The sequence below is a fragment of the Trichomycterus rosablanca genome, chromosome 11, assembly GCF_030014385.1.
Source record: "Trichomycterus rosablanca isolate fTriRos1 chromosome 11, fTriRos1.hap1, whole genome shotgun sequence".
In the NCBI taxonomy this organism is placed as follows: domain Eukaryota; kingdom Metazoa; phylum Chordata; class Actinopteri; order Siluriformes; family Trichomycteridae; genus Trichomycterus; species Trichomycterus rosablanca.
The window spans coordinates 20,458,573-20,474,696 of NC_085998.1; the positions used below are offsets into that span (position 1 = coordinate 20,458,573).

The window sequence follows — 16,124 nt, forward strand, 5'->3', positions numbered from 1 at the left end:
AGTAATAAACCCCATTCCAACATTAAAGCTCACAGCCAATTAACCTGTTATTTCTCGATAGACATTACAGCACTGTGAAAATGTATTTGCCCCTTTACAATTACTATACATAATTGTTTTCAAACAATGGTTCTTCGTACTTTTTAAAACTCTATTTATTAACCATTTCAAAAGCAAATTACATCACTTTTCTACATAGTCACCTTCTGATGCATTTTTCCCAGCATTGTACCAACTTTTTAATGCCATCAGCAAGAAATGTTTTTGGTTGAGCGTGTAGCCACTGATGCACCGCTGCTTCACATCATCATCACATGAAAATCTTCTTCCCCTTAAAGCTTCTTTGAGCGTTCTCACTCTCACTGTCTAAAAACCTGTCTAAAACATTTAGACAGCAAAAGCAGGACAACAGTACGGCACAAAGAGTGGTACGAATTAAAGGCCAAAAATGGATCACAGATAGTGAATTATCTATACAGGGAATTAAGCTTGTACTGGATTGCTTTCTTTTCTAAACAAGTCACTCTCAGTGAGAGTGAGACCGCTCACTGTTTCCAACAAAAATATAAAAGTGCGGAATCTTTTTGAAGATCCCCCATTTATATTACATACATGTACATTAATGTATGAGAAAGAGAGAGAGACAGTTCATAATTCTGGGGAGATATAATTCTGGGGAAATTGATTATAATACTGCACAAAGTAAAGCTTAATGATACATGTATGTAACATGTATACTGAGATTCACAGTTACAGAAAAAGTACCCCTTCCTTTGGTTAGCAGAAAAGCATTTCAACACATCAAACCTCAAAGAGTACACTTGGACACCTTACATTTACGCACAATAAGACACTGTCTTTGCACCTTGCACTTGGTCACTTTATTATGCTGCTACTCAGTTCTACTACCCATGCTTATAAGTTAAATGCACTCTTATTGTTCATGTTGCTGCTACATTTCTACATTTTTACATTTCTACATTTTTACATTTCTACATTTTTACATTTCTACATTTTTACATTGCTATATTTACTTCTACTTTTTATATTTGTAAATATTTTTCATACTATGATTATTCTTTTGTATTGTATATATTAGATATTTTATTGGGTGTAACTGGGACCTTGGGTCATAATTTCGTTCCACCTCATGTACCACATGTGATGTGAATGACAATAAACCCTCCTTGATCCTTGATCCTTAAAGCAGATGGCCTCATGTCCACAATGTGCCCATCCGGTAGTGTTTACTTATAGCATTATAATGTCACAATGCATAACAATGACTTCATTTCAATAAGAAATACCAGATCTTAATCTGAATAGAAAACACTGCAGACAAGATATTCACAACATCATTTACAGCTAACAAAGCAACAACAATTACATGGTGCATGGTCATATTAACTCATATTAACATAGAGTAAATGTTTCGAACAACCACAAAGAATTAAGACTGTTCTGTGTGCAAAGGGGGTGTTTATATAGATATAATAATATTCAGTACTGTGCAAAAGTCACACTAGGCCACTATTAGATTTGTTGTTTCTAATGGTACAATGGCCATGTATATTTATTTCTCAGTCGCTTTATCAGAATACAACCAGAAAATATGTATTGTAATTTGTATGCAGTATTAAAAAACAGCTTCTACAGGAAGTCCAGTAAGGACCTGGCTCAGCATCTGGCAGCTTCATCAGGATGCCAAGTTGACCTTCTACAGTCTGAAGAAGCTTAAGTTCCAGGACTTTTTGGAACCACTTTTGCAGAAGTAAATCACAAATACTGAAAAGTACAGACAGATTTTAATTTATCATTCCATCCATTCCTTCTGGAAATGGAATAATGACTGGGATTGTAGATTTTATTTATCAGCAACAATCCCCAGCACACTGCTCATGCGGTGAAATCATATTTGGAGGAAAAAAATCTGATAAAACACCAAGAGTCACGAACTGGCCTCCACAGAGTCCGGACCTGAATATTGTAATGGCAGCATGGGATTACTTGATAAGACAGCCAAAATGTAAAAATTCTGGGGGAAAAAACATTCTGGGAAATGGTGTACTACCGTACCCTGCTGCAACCTATTTAATAAAAAGGTTGAAAACAACTGGATTCAAGCCTCAAAACTGCTGCAAAAATGCCTGCCTTCAACATTTCTTTTCCAGGGACATCCATGCATTTTTCAACAAGACAATGCAAAACCACATCCTGCACACATGACTAAAGCAAGAAGAGGGTTTATTAGTTTTTTAACGTCATGTTTTACACTTTGGTTACATTCATGACAGGAACGGTGGTTACTCATTACACAAGGTTAATCAGTTCACAAGGTTATATCGAACACAGTCATGGACAATTTAGTATCTCCAATTCACCTCACTTGCATGTCTTTGGACTGTGGGGGGAAACCGGAGCACCCGGAGTAAACCCACGCAGACACGGGGAGAACATGCAAACTCCACACAGAAAGGACCCAAACCGCTCCACCTGGGGATCGAACCCAGGACCTTCTTGCTGTGAGGCGACAGTGCTGGGTATGTGAGTACTTCAGCAAACCATTGTCACTTAACACAGTCCACTCCATTAACCAAACTCCACTACCCAAAAAGAAAGCCATACATCAATTCCTTGCATAAATGCTGCCAGGTTTCCTGAGTCAGAGCTCATCTAAAGTGGACATGTGTGCTGTCGTCAGATGAGTCCACATTTCAGCTTGTTCTGTAAATGAAGGGAGTTTGTGTTCCTGTGCCAAAGACTAAAAGTACCATCCAAATTGTTATCAGCAAAGGGTGCAAAAGCCAGCATCTGTCATTATATGGGGGTACATCAGTGCTTGTGTTTTATTATGTGTGGTGCACGTGCGATGCATCATGTTGCAGAGGACCAGGCAAAAAGACTCAGCTGAACAGCTGAAGTCTTGTATCAAGCAAGAACGGGCACAAATTCCAACAACAAAATGGAACAATTAGTATCCTTAGGTCCCAAACATTTAAAAAAAGCAAATAACAAGAAAAGTAACACAGTGGTAAATATTAGAGATGGGACGATCGATCGGCTACGAATCGGTATCGGCCGATTTTTAATCAAAATATGCTATCGGTGATCGGCCGATATCTCCTAAAAGTAGCCGATCCGATCGTGTGATATATAAAGACCATGTTAAGTTAACAGCTCAGTGGATTGATCCAGACTTTGAGCTACGAAGCACCAACCATCACATCACCATTCATCAACAATCGTACAGAAACCATCGTGAAAGCTCTTACGATGTAATTTTGCTGATTGTAATATTTACTTTAAAAAGATAATTCAACCCGGTCACATCTGAGTCGATTCTATCAGCACGTTATATAAACTCCTGGTTCACTTTGGTAAATCGTGAGCGGTTCTTACTTGTGATGTAGATGAGAACAGAAGACGTTACAGAGCCAATCTGAGGCAAAAGTTTATTCATTACCAAATTCGTTAGTTCAGGATCATCTGCTGAACTTTTAGAAAACTTTTAGCTCCTTAGGCGGAACGAGTCTGACTCGGTTACAGATCTGTGGTAATAGCAGTTTAATTAAGCTTTTTAATTAAGCTTTTTAATGAAGCTTTTTAATGTAAGAGAGTCACACAGAATGTTCTGTAGTAGCTGGTGTTTATTTAAAACCACGACATTTAATTAATAACAGTAAACACGGAGAGATAACTGAGAAGAGAAACTTACGCTTCACATAAAAACGAATCAACTCATGAATCAATGAATCACTTATAGCGATACTGTAAACAAAGCGTCTCTTCTAAAGGCACACACACACACACACACGCGCGCTGCTCCGGTTTATCTTTACTGTGAGGCTCTTTTTAAGTTTATTTACTGCCAACCCCCCCCGATCGGAATCGGCTATCGGCCGATGTCCCTGAAAGGAGATCGGAGATCGGAATCGGTGCCAAAAACCCCGATCGGTCCATCTCTAGTAAATATGCATACAATTCTATTTTATTCTATTCTATTTTTTTACCAAATACAAATAAGTTGGTTAGCAAAATCATTAATGACCCTGTCAGGTAAATAAAGGAGAATTAAAATTATATATATGTTTTACATTCATGGCAAAAAGCAAGTTACAATTGTAATAATAATATTTATAAGTTACATTCATATAGTGTCTTTTACATACATAAGACAGCTTTACTGAAGGAAATTACCAGGGAAAAAATAGAGCATAGAGCAAAAAAATTTATAAGCAATAAAGAGGAAAGTTTTTTGTTGACCTTCAGTAAAAGAGATGAAGAACAGTCATAAAGAGACTGTGTAAGAGTTCCAGAGTTTGGGGGCTGTGGAACTGAAAGTCCTGCCAGCCACGGACAGAGGTCTAATACAAATGACAGCTAGTAGGCCAGGGCTTTAAAAGTAAGCAGAATAATGTTGTATTTGATACGGAAAGATATTGGTAGAGGATGGATGTGACACGGGCAGACCACTTATTAATTCTTTAGATCAGGCCGCTAAATTCTGAATGAGCTTAAGCCGGTTTACTAACTACCAACAGAACTGCAATAATCCAGAAGTGACAAGTTAAAAGCATTAACCAACATTTTAGCATCATCATCACTGAGCACATGGCAAAGGCGTGCAATATTACGCAGGTGGTAAAAAGAAGTCAGAAATAATGCCAAAGGCTTCTGATGACAGGTTCGACAGGTACACCATCCACATTCACAGAAAGACCAGAGCTTTGGGGTGAACGTGTAAAACTTCAGTTCTGTCAGGATTTAGTTGTAAATGACTGCCATTCAACCAGAGTTTTAATCAGCAATGCATGTATCTAGTAATTAAGATGATGTTTTACATTAGTTTATTAGGATTTAAACATGTTTACACTGTGGTTACATTCATGACAGAACAGGTAGTTAGTTTAAACATGATTCTCTAGTTCAAGTTCAATGTCAAACACCAACACAGGCAATTTTGTATCTCCAATTCACCTGACTTTCATGTCTTTGGACTGTGTGAGGAAATCGGAGCGCTTGGAGGAAACCCACAAAGACAAGAGAACATGCAAACTCCATACAGAAAAGGCCCAGACGGGTCTACCTGCGAATCAAATCCATGACCTTCTTGCTGTGATGCGACAGTGCTACCAACCAGGCCACCGTGCCACACCATCACTTGCTGGGGTGCTAAGATTAAACTGTATGCCACCTGTGGTTAATTGTAGACATATGAGCATGTTCTATCTAAATCAATCAAACAATCCTTAACAAAGTGGTCACCTTCTTGTGCTTGTTTCCGGAAACCAGACTGGAAGGTAATGTTTTTGCTAAGGTAGTCCTAAGGTTACGAGGTCACAACTCTATCCATCACCTCAGCTAAGAAAGGAAGGTTGTAATGGGTCTGTAATTGGAGAATTTTAATGGATCTATCTCAGGTGTCTTTAAAATAAGAGTAACAGCAGCCACTTTAAAAGATGTTGGCACATAGCCAGAGGAAAGACACTGATTAATCAAATTATCTACAGAGAAGAGATGAGAAGAGATAGCAGAAACACAGGATTTAAGAAGAGCCGCAGGAGCAAGGTCGAGAGAACAGGAGGAAGAAGATGGATTTAATATGATCTCAGAGACTACAGCTGAGTCAACATGGTTGTGCAAGTTGCTCAACTTTTAAATGTTAACAAGCTGTATTTTAGTCAAAAACTGAAAAAATACAGAAAAAGTAGACTTGATAAATACAGTGGAAGTAAGTGAGAGTTAAGGGCCATGCTCAGGGGCCCAACAGTGGCAATATGGCAGTAGTGGGGTTTGAACCAGCAGTATTCTAATCACTAGTCCAATACCTTATCCACTAAACTAACAGTGCCCAGTGTTAGCCCAAATCACATATTCTTTTTTTTATATCATTTTACTAAGTGTCCTGACTTTAAAAATTGCAGTTTGTAAATGTTAGTTTCAAACAACCACCATATAAACAACACTAGGGATGTAACGATGCACCACAAGACAGTTAAAAATCGATTCACATGTGGCACGATTCAAATCGGTTGACATGTACAATGAATCGATATTCACTTTAAACAGCAGAAGGCACTGGCGCTATTCACTTCGCCTGGTTGACGTCACTACAGGGTTGCCAGGTTCTGAATTTTCCAGCCAAATGTATTCATGTGAGGATACTTTATTTATTTGTATTACTCATTCATTTAAATAATGTGGGATTTGTTTTAAAATTTCATTTCAGTTTTTTTACACAAAAAGGGAAGTGTGCAGCATTGTTTTGCAGTTTGTACCTACCTAGAAATTAGATAAATAAAAGATAAGCACAAATACAGTATTTTATTTTATTGTTTTACAGAGAAAGAATAAAAGTAAACTTTGTCATAATTTGTCTTCAATTTCATTTTGTTTAAAAAATCTGGAAAAAATCGCATCATGAACCCAGTATCGTGAATCGCATCATGGGTAGAGTGTATCGTTACATCCCTAAACAACACTGATGTTTGAAACTAATTTTTTTAAGTTTTAATTTGTGCTTTATATTTAACTAATTGTAGAATTTCTGTAGGTTTAATTTGTGGTCATTTATTATATTAATAAACAAGCATACATTAAAATAAATATCTCCAAAATAAAATTAAAAGAAAATACAGCTACATTTCTTGTCTAAAGATAAAAACCCTAAGACAAGATTACCATAAACACTCCAAAATTCAGGCAAAAAAGCATTTCATAGCTCAGTCATTTCAACCTGTTCATCTCTCTCATCAGTTGCCTGTTAATATTTCCCATCTGCCTTTTCATAAGAGCTGTTGGCCAATGTCAATCAACACACCAGAATGGTCTAAATCACACCGCAGACTTTGGCAGCTGGCTGCACACCCTCTTCTGTCTACCCAGTGCTAAAACAATGGGAATGTTTAACTGAGTAGCCATCGAGTGCAACTTGGGGTCAGATAAAGAATTTCAAAACCAGCATCACTGAGATGATCAAATTGCTACTGTTTTATGATCAAGTAACAAAGGTTGTGCCACACTACAAAACTCTCTTTCTCTCTCTCTCTATATATATATATACAAGGTTTATTCAAAAAGTTTCTGCACATTTTTTAACTCTATTTATTAAGAATTAAAACCAATTGACCACTTTTCTACATAGTCACCTTCTGATGCATTTTTTCCAGCATCATATCAACTTTTTAATGCCATCAGCAAAAAATTTTTTTGGTTGAGTGCATAGCCACTGATGCACCACTGCTTTCACATCATCATCACCTGAAAATCTTCTTCCCCTTAAGGCTTATTTGAGCGTCCAAAAAGGTGGAAATCAGATAGCGCTAAATACTGACTATAAGCTCTCTCTCAGTCTCTTAGACACGACCAATTACTACTCCTCCCACCCTCAGCGTTTCCAACGGAAATATAAGTGTGGAAACTTTTTGAAGATCCCTGGTACATGGTGTATGATACGCTTCAGCATTAAAACAGAATCTGCTGCAAACAGTCAAAGATACAAGTATTTGCATTTGTATCCCTTAACCCTAAGTAACTGCTATAGTAGTATTGAAAACCTGCTCCTTTTGCCGTTTTACCATAACACTTATGGGAAAGTTGTGGCATTTGTTTAACTGTTTGCTAGGTCACTGTCTGTGACAGTAAACCTACCGAAAAGACACCCAGCCAGGTTATAAAATCACATCCCCAAGCCATCCACAGCTTTCAACAGCAGGAAAAATTAAGCTCACAGCACCAATCCAAATAAACAGTTCAACCACATAATGATTTAGCAGTTCAAACTTACTTTTATCCCTCATCAGCCAAAGATAGGAACAGCAGACTACACAACATCTGTGAGGAGCAAAGTCAGAGCCAAGAAATTATTCTAAATTACACCATGACTGTGCCCGCTCTCTCTTGCTGCTGGGAAACACCAGTTTGGTTTGATTGTCACTGTTATGCCACAACAAATTCATCATTCACTTTTTCTATGGATTTCTTTCAGCCTGCACCATAAAAACACACAGAAGTCCTGAAATCATGCTCACAAGTCACTGCAACACAACCATTCCCTTGTTTCTACTTTTTTTCAAGCTTATTGAGTCAGTACTTAGTGTGTACGAATGAGCACAAGGCCACTGTGAGTGCAATACACAAGTGCAATGCCACATGTGGTTAGCATTAGCCAGAGCGCTTTAATCGTTCAAACATTATTCTAGCCCTTGTAATGGCATAGCTGTGTTTAAAGTCGGCCTGTATGATAAGCACTAATGATTTATTCCTGCCTATACTTGAAAACACTTAAACGAGGCATTTAACATCACAGGATGTGGCCTAGTCATCTAATTAGCCATTTTAGTTTGTCCGGTGTGCATCTAAAGAAAAAATACAACTAGATTTTGCATTAAAAAAGCAAAAGCAAAATGGAATAAAAAAATATATATATGACTGTCCAAATTGGATGACCTAGAAATTGCACATTAAAATATAGTCCATCTATTTGGGCAAGCAGCTGCTTTCCTACAAAGCCCATTTGTGTACATTTAAAAGATCATTCCCAACCTCAGTATCCTAAATGCTAAATATTTTGATGTAGTCGCCCCTATGAAAGAACACTCTCTGGAGAGGACTAGTGTGATAGGGGTGTCATTACAGCAACAACAAAATAAACAAAAATCATTCAAGTGATGTTTCTGTTACAGAAAATTCAAAAAAAAATTTGTAAATAAAAAGGAATTTTCAGAATTGGCATTTAAAGTATTCTACCTATAATTATTATACAGTAAATATAGCTGTTGAATGTTTGTGTGCGGAGGAAGCATAAGGGTTTTAATTGTGTGCCAATGAGAACGCATTATCATCTGTGGTAAGTCAATTACATGCTGTATGGCGACATCCGTTTACGTATAGCATTTATTACATCTCAAAATTACAGACTTTTGCCAACTTATACATCCCGTCAAGGAGTTAACCACAGTTCATTTAATTAATGTTTGTTAATAATGAGTATTATAACGCAAAGAATTGACGTACACATTTGGTATAAAATGTGACACTGCAGTTTCCTTGTTAGATAAACACTATGAGCCAAAAGTAAGTGGGCACATCTCATATTTTTTTGGAGTTAGAACAGCTGAACACCGCTGGGATGAAATGAACAGTCAGGCAGGGCCAAAATCTTCCAAAAAAAGTGGAGCCTGTAAATGCTGTTGGTGGGGACCTAGAATGAATGCCCACAGTTTTGGAATAAGATGTCCAACAAGCTTAAGGTGGAGGGTTCACATACTTTTTACCATATAGTGCTTTTTTAAGATTTATTAAACATTTTTCAAAAAAACTCAGCTATGTCGATAGCTATACTGGGACTTTCATGATAAAACTGGTTGCAGCCTGCAGAAGTCAGTCTGGCTTTAAAAGAAATAAAAACATCAAACACAACCACTGTTTTAAGTCTGATATTAATTCCACTACTGTCTGCTCTAATACCTTCCTCATTTTTCATTATAATTACTTGTCTTTGCCTGAAAAGTGCAAGCAGGTATGCAAGCAGGTAAGCAGACCATATTAAATTTCAGGACTGCCCTGTTATCACAGGAGTTACCAACAACAACGAACATCACACCATGAAACACAGATGTACTTGAATGTTCTTGTCTTTGAATTATGCAAATCCACAATGTGAATTAATTTCAAACCTCAGTCCAATATTTTTACTGTGAACGGCAATAATTTGAGTTTTTTGTCTGAGAATGACAATGATTTTCCCACTTGAACAGTAAAACATCTCTTTGTTATTACTTATTATAGATGTAGTATGTAATGTTTTTGCGGAGACAAAGAAAATCCTTGTGTGTTGACGTAAAAGACATGATCATTTAGATTCACAGGTTTCAGGTTGGATTTGGTGCTGTGTTTTGGGACTTAAATGTAATTTGAAAACAGGCTAACTAAAAAAAGTATTAAAGATGGAATATGAATTGAATTAAATACGAAAGATGGAACACTGAATTAAGCACTATATTAAATAGTCTCTTAATTGTTAAATGGCAAAATGTATGCATCCTTTAGCATAAATAAGGGGTCAGGTGTCATGTTAAAATATTCATAAGGTTGAGTTTGTAAGTTTCAGGGATTACTTTGGAGGAGTCTGACTACTGAAAGTAAACAAGGTATGCATGTAACATAAATTAACATAAATTATTGTTAATTTTTGGTAAACGGTTTATGTTTGGAAAAAATAACTTTAGCTGAAATAAACTAGAATCATTTTAAAGAAGGTCTCACCTGCATTGCTAGCACTTATTATTATTTGTTTTGACTATTTAAATAAAAACAAAAACAATTTCCATATTAAACTTGCTAACTAGCTGTGCGGAACATTGTTAGTGCTAACATGCATCCTTACAGTGTTAACATTTACTCTGCATTCAATTTAACAATTTACTTCGGCTTCTTCTTCAGATTTTAATGCTTGTTTGGTTTTTATTTGCGAACATAAATACAGCTGAATTTTTGTTTTTGTGGAAAAACTACGTTTAATTAATGTATATGTCTTTATGGAACACTATGTTGTTCGAAGCACTGTTAGAAAATACCGTAATATTACCGTTAAATTGAACAAGTACATGAGTGTAAACAGTGTGAGGTACAAAAACAGCAAAAACGCATGTCAGTAAGTAGTAGACAGTATTTATATGTTTTAAAAAGGCTCTAATAACGAAATTTCCAAGACCTATTTTTGTTTTGGTGTTTTTGTTTTTCTGGTCGGGGTAAATACATGTTTCCATAGACTGGATTACTAAATTCCAGCCTCGCTCCTGCCTGGCGCCCCCTTTTCCACTGACGAGAACGTTGACATTTGTTTTTAACTCTGTAAACCTACAAATAAAGTGCACTTTAAGTGTTAAACTCGAATAAATAACCAAACCAGAAAGCTTAAACTAATTCACAGCAGTGTGTTTGTTTATTATGAGAAATTGTGTGTTTATAAAACAAGCAGCCTGAGCAAACTTCTACTCGCCTGTCTGCACAGCGTTCCTCAGTTTACTCTTACCTTTGTACGGAGGGAAACCCAAGACAGTCGGACACACTAGCAGCAAAAAGCATTCCAATAGCGGCAAATCCGCACCGGACCCTCCATTACACACGATGTATGAAGATATACAGGTCTGTGAAGAAAAACAGCTACCGACAGTCTCTTTCTCTCTCCGGTCTCTCGCTAGGTAGCCACTGTGGAGTTAATAACAGCGTAGCGCCTGGAGTACAAAGTCAACGAGGCGAAGTGAAGCGGAAAGCTTAGACTCCGGTGAAGTTGGTTACCGTTTCACACACACACACACACACACACACACACAGGACGGACTGCTAACACACACTTCTGTTTCGCTTTTTGCTACTAGCGCAATCAGGCATTGCACAGATTACAGTGTTTTCCTGCGCACACGCACATCTCTTAAAACAGGATCGGATTGCTGAGCAGATCGTGGCAGCGAAGGCGCAGGCTGGTCGTCAATCCAGGAATGTTCCTCCAACCCAGCGAGCCCACGACGGGGCAGTACTGCTAGACTAGAAAAAGGGAGGGGTTGTGCCCTGAAGCCAGTGGTTTAGCAAACTTTTAGCAACAAACCACAGCAACAATACACCCTCCCTGCCCCCTAAACCCCTGGCAGAAAGATCGACCACAAGGATCTTTCATTGCACTGCCCTTAATGTGACTGTACTGCTTGGTGATCAAGTCCATTTCACTGACCTTAGACAATCCATACATTTATAAGATGTATATATTATACATTTACAGCTGCTTTTGCAGTATGTACTGTGACAGTATATTGTCTAAGCAATTGAGGGTTAAGGGCCTTGCTCAAGAGCCCAACAGTGGCAACCTGGCAGTGGTGGGGCTTGAACCAACGACCTTTCGATTACTAGTCCAGCACCTTAACCTCTAGGCTACAACTGCCCCCTTTATTATATGTAATTTTTCAATCATGTTCAGTTGTCCTGTACAAATGCATAACTTTCCATTGAACCTTTAAATTTCATCCTTGATTACAGTTTGTTTGAAGTTTGGTACGTTCTTTCATTTACATTTCCGTCATTTAGCGGACGCTTTTATCCATATCAACTTACAGTACTGTGACAGTATACAGTCTAAGCAATTGAGCGTGACAACAGTGACAAACTGGCGCTGGTGAGGCTTGAACCAGTGACCTTTTGATTACTAGTCCAGTATTCTAACCGCTAGGGTACAACTGCCTCTGTCTGTGTCGGAGTTGGTTACCTCCTGGGACTCTGGTTTAAACCTTAAAGCACTTTCCAATCATGTGTTTGCCATGCACTACTAGTACTGGAATCCTCATGGAACCACTGGTTTTACTCTGAAGTAATCAAAACCACTACAATTGATGTCAGGTGTGGGCCAGTTAGGCTGGTGTGTGATTTGGATGGTGATTGGTTGTACCTGAGAAAGTTTATATTGGTTCTCTAAGGGTCTGGTTACGTATCCAAACCAAGTATTTCATTAATTAAATTATTACAATTTTACTAGATTCTTAGAGTGTAATTTCACTTTGATGATAAGGGGTAATAATGCATAGATACAGATAGAACATTTTATGGTATAGCATGACAAAGGCAAGGATTTGGAGAGTGTATAACAATTCTATCTCTTATATTATATAAAGTTCAAAATCACTGTCTGTAAAAAAGCATGCTCTCCGGGTTCCTGCTACCTCCCATGACCAGTCAGTAGGTGAATTGGTTGCTCTGAAATTGCCCCATGTGTACCTTGTTCATGAAAAACGGTAAGAGTAAGAGTTTACACAACAGTAAACAGTATTTTTAATGATTACCTTAAATAATTGTAACAGGCCTAGCTAACAGGTGGACTGGCTTTTCTAAATTGCTACTAGGTGTGAATAAGTTATGGTATAATTCAATACCCTGCAACAGATTGGCATGTCTAGAATGTTGTTTATCTTTTCTTGTGTCCATTATTTTTGAAATTGGCTCCATACCCATTTTTTATTTAAATGTACTTTGAGGTTACTTGAGGAGTGATGTGTACACTTATTCTGACATCAAGACACATGTTTGTCATAGAAATGACATTCATTTTCTTCATTTTTAACCACTTCAGTTTTGCTTTGGCAGTGTTGTTGCCTCACTGAAATATATGCTTCATTTCCACTATGCCAGTCAAATTCTGTGCTTTGCTTTAAATGGAAGTCAATCCTATCCTCTCATTTCCTGTCTGTGTAAAGTATGTCAAGTTCACAAGTTTGTCAGAATATGGCATTTCAAGGTTGTGTTACCTCTCAAAACCACACCAACAAGTAAATTGACTATAGTAAATTATCCCCTTGTGAAAATGTGTGAATGCATTTGTGTGTGATGCCCAGTGTTGAAGTGGGTCTGGGACATGTTTTGGACCCAGTGCAATCCTGATTATAACAAATCAGGAGGTACAAAATACAGAGTAAAATTTTTAAAGTAAGCATTTTCCATTTTATTCAGTGGATTGAGCATGTTTAGGTTGGGTTTAGTTTAGTTTGTCCTTTGTCACATGGTCAGCCATCTTTCTTATTCTCAACAGGGAGTAGTGGCTAGTAGTTGTAAAAGTGGGGAAGGAAAGAAGATAGGCTTGGTGTTGGCAAACTGTAGCCTAGTGGTTAAGGTACTGGACTAGTAATCAGAAGGTCGCTGTTTCAAGCCTCACAACTGCTAGGTTGCTGCTGTTGGGCCTTTGAGCAAGGCCCTTAACCCTCAATTGCTCAGACTGTATACTGTAACTGTAAGTCGCTTTGGATAAAGGCATCTGCTAAAAGTCAAGGAATAATGCGTTGATCAGGGTGTGGCTGTCCGTACACAAAGCTGATCCACATATGAACTCGCCCTGTGTAGGTGAAAAGTGGCAGTTGGCTACTGCACATGTGTCGGAGGGGGCGTGTGTCAGTCTCGGCTCTCCTCAACCAGGGTGTAGGTCAACATCAGTGGAGAAGAAGCATAATGCAATCGGGTAATTGGATACGCTACAGTTGGGAGAAAAAGGGGAGAAAATGCATAAAAAAACGTAAAGTTGGTAGTTGATACAGCTTCAGGGTTTATGGTTTGAGCATTAGTTCTGGTTTCTTCTCAACCCAGTATGTGGATTATCTGCTCTAAATTGTTAACTGCCTAGATGCATGAGACAAGTCACTTACAAGTCACTCTTTTCATGAGAGGAACCAAGTGGCCAAGCTAGTATTTCAATAAATTATGTTTCATATTAATATTGACATATTTGTTTCGACATGTGATGAGGCACCCACATGACAACATTAAAGGCGGTGTTATGACAGGACTTGTTATGACAGGACTTTGTCCAAGGACTCAGAGGTCATTGGACAAAGCTGACCCGTCTGTGCAGCCAAACATCACAAAGCGATGATGTTATAGTGACGTGACATACTAAGTTGTGCAACACTTACCTGAAGTAAAGCTCAGTTATATTTCCAAGTATTAAGATGATAGTGGTAATAACTAAAAATAATTAGGTCACTTTGCTAGATGGACAGCTAAGAGTCTTCTAGTGTTCCGATAAACAACAATTGGGCTTTCCAATGTTTGTTACATGTTGTTCTATAAAGCACTTGTACTTAAGATGTCCGTGGATGATTAAAAACACATGAAATGAGGGAATGAGGCAGCTTAGAAAACTCACTTTCTTTATCAGAAGCAGAAAACATTTACTCATGACTGCAGTGAGTGGTTAGTAAGAATGTTGGAATGAATGTGGGTGGAGCTTCAACTCTGCTGCTCGTCTAATAATATCAGTTAAGATACAATGTTCTGAAAGATATGCTTTGATATTGGACAATAGACCAGAAGTGTTGAAACAATACTTAGTACACTATAGAGGACACAGTGTTGAACAATAGTGAAGCTTTATTTTATGGCGTTGCAGTAATTTTATTTTTACTCTAATTAATTAACCTCAAAAACACAGTATGTAACTTCAGAGTATTAGCTCAGCGTTGTTGATTGCAATACCATTTGAGTTTTATGATGCATATTTAAGCTATATTTTATCCATTTATCATGTTGTTTTGTTGTTCAAATTAAAATCAGAGAACCATCTATCTCAGTTTAACAAAAGCTTCAGACTAACACAAGATTTCATTTATAATCTGTGTCTTATCACTACTGTTTACATAACTAAAATATTAATCATTAAGTTACACATAAAGCTTTCAAATGACACAGTGGTAAAACACGCTAGGCCATTAGTGCTGACATTTCCAACTCATGAGATTAAATATCAGCACTGGTATTGGTCGTCTGTTCGACTACACAAACATAATTGGCTTGTTCGAGGAAGGATGAGGACGAAGGTATTCCTCATTACTGCTACAATTAGGATTACGATCTCTGCTGGCTGGTCGATGGTGCCTGCTCAAAGACGTGGGATAATGAAGATTGGTCTGTACATTTCCATGTGTCATACTGATCCCTGTGTGAACCCATATGAGTAGAAGCCAGGTGAGAAGAAGCAGTTAGTTATGACCTTCCTCAATCAGGAGTGGAGGTCTGCAGTTTTGTGGAATCATATCACAGCTTTTAAGGGGCCCTTTAAAACCTACAGAGGTCAACTTCTCTGACTACAGAAGCCCTGCTCTCTCTCTCATTAGGGCAACTGGACACATTCGCATGAAAAAGACCACAATGCAAACAATCCAGAGGCAGAAAAACTCTCATTGTGGACAAAAGACTGGTGGAGTCAGGCTCAGAGATCAGAAAAAGAGAGAGACTGGGGTTCCAGATGCCAGCTCCATGCTGAGAACTAAAGCATAGACACTCTTTATCCACGCACAGCTTCTTGCTGTCTCTGCCCCCCCTTGACTGTCTGTCTTTCTGTCTGTCTGTCTCTCTCCCTCTCTCATTTTTGGTATGCAAAGTCCAGAACAGAAACAGAAGCTTCAAACTTGAAACAATGTCATAAATTACTGAAAAAGAAGTGCAGTGAAACAAACAGTCCAATGAACGCTTAACAATAACTTGAACAGGGTGCCAGTTCAATGCAGGGATTTATTTAATTTCAAATTAACAATGAACAGATGCTTTGTTTAGCGCTTTGCTTGAGCGGTGCAGTAAGATGTCATCAAAGT

The 16,124-nt window shown here is 37.9% G+C and overlaps 1 protein-coding gene and 1 long non-coding RNA gene across 2 annotated transcripts in view; one reads left to right on the forward strand and one right to left on the reverse strand.

The window, feature by feature from the left end:
- Positions 1-11,454, reverse strand: part of cdon (cell adhesion associated, oncogene regulated) — a 55,177-nt gene extending 43,723 nt beyond the window's left edge. Inside the window, exon 1 of the mRNA XM_063005276.1 lies at positions 11,036-11,454. The gene's annotated coding sequence lies outside the window, so the exon portion shown is untranslated. The remainder of the gene's footprint in view (positions 1-11,035) is intronic.
- Positions 10,617-11,575, forward strand: LOC134323672 (uncharacterized). The gene is made up of 3 exons (XR_010014077.1): positions 10,617-10,654; positions 11,205-11,287; positions 11,382-11,575. It is a non-coding gene; the product is annotated as an uncharacterized LOC134323672 (long non-coding RNA).
- Positions 11,576-16,124: the final 4,549 nt, after the last annotated feature.